Source organism: Propithecus coquereli, unplaced genomic scaffold, assembly GCF_000956105.1.
Source record: "Propithecus coquereli isolate 6110/MARCELLA unplaced genomic scaffold, Pcoq_1.0 Scaffold128, whole genome shotgun sequence".
Classification (NCBI taxonomy): domain Eukaryota; kingdom Metazoa; phylum Chordata; class Mammalia; order Primates; family Indriidae; genus Propithecus; species Propithecus coquereli.
The window spans coordinates 442,311-443,410 of NW_012136969.1; the positions used below are offsets into that span (position 1 = coordinate 442,311).

Here is a 1,100-nt window from a genome sequence, read left to right on the forward strand (position 1 = left end):
ATATGTAGTTTCAAATAGCTAAAAGAAGGATATTGAATATTCCCAACACAAAGAAATGATAAATGTGTGAGATGATGGATTGAAACATCACTATGTACCCCATAAATTTGTAAAATTACTATTTGTCTATTAAAAAAAGACATAAATAAATAAAAACAAAAACAACTTAGCACCCTTCTTTTGTACCATTTTTAATTGTACATTAGCTTACTTTTGTATCCTGTATTTTAGAAGGCAGTGAGTTTTTATTTTGTCTAGTCAAAATGTTAATTTATTAATTCTTAAAAATTAATCTGTCTTTAGTATTTAGATTGCCTGTGGGCCCAGATTCAGAAATTGAAAAAGGATCGCTGGCAGGAACGGCACATCCTAAGACCTTATCTTGCCTTTGACAGCATCCTGTGCGAAGCACTACAGCACAATCTGCCTCCTTTTACACCACCTCCTCACACGGAAGATTCGGTATACCCGATGCCAAGGGTCATCTTCAGAATGTTTGATTACACAGATGATCCTGAGGTATGTGACCAACCGAAAGTTCCTAGATAGGGTCTGTGTTGCATCGTACTTGTGGTTTAATCTTGCTTGAAGTATGCCTGTGATACATTTTAATTTTGAGTTTTTTATCTAAGAAGGCCAATGGCAATGAAGTTATTAACTTTTTAATACAGTGAATGATGTCCCTCATTATGCAATAAATTATATTTGGCATGTGTAAATAGATTAGAGAGACATGCACAATGTGCAGGTTAAGGGTGTAGGTTTGAGAAACAGATTGGTTTGTGTTTTAATCCTGGCTTAGCCACATACTAACTGTGATTTTGGGTGAGTTATTTACCTCTCTAAGCCTTAGTTTCCTAAAGGAATAATAATAGTATGTATCTCATAATCTTATTATGAGGATTAAATTATAATACATGTGAACTGCTTAGAACAGTGTCTGACACATGTTGAATGCCTAATAATTTTAGCTATTGTTCTTAATAAGGTTATTTTTCAAGAAAAATACCTAGTTTTAGAAATTATCCATCTCTCTCTAGACAACACAGCTTAAGTTATTCATATTGTGTTATTATTTAAAAACAAATATTAAAAATACT

At 32.6% G+C, this 1,100-nt stretch overlaps 1 protein-coding gene across 1 annotated transcript in view; it reads left to right on the forward strand.

Annotated features, from left to right (window-relative positions):
• The window catches only part of NCBP1 (nuclear cap binding protein subunit 1, 80kDa), a 47,536-nt gene that overhangs the window by 19,041 nt on the left and 27,395 nt on the right, over positions 1-1,100 (forward strand). The gene's annotated exons all lie outside the window — the stretch shown is intronic.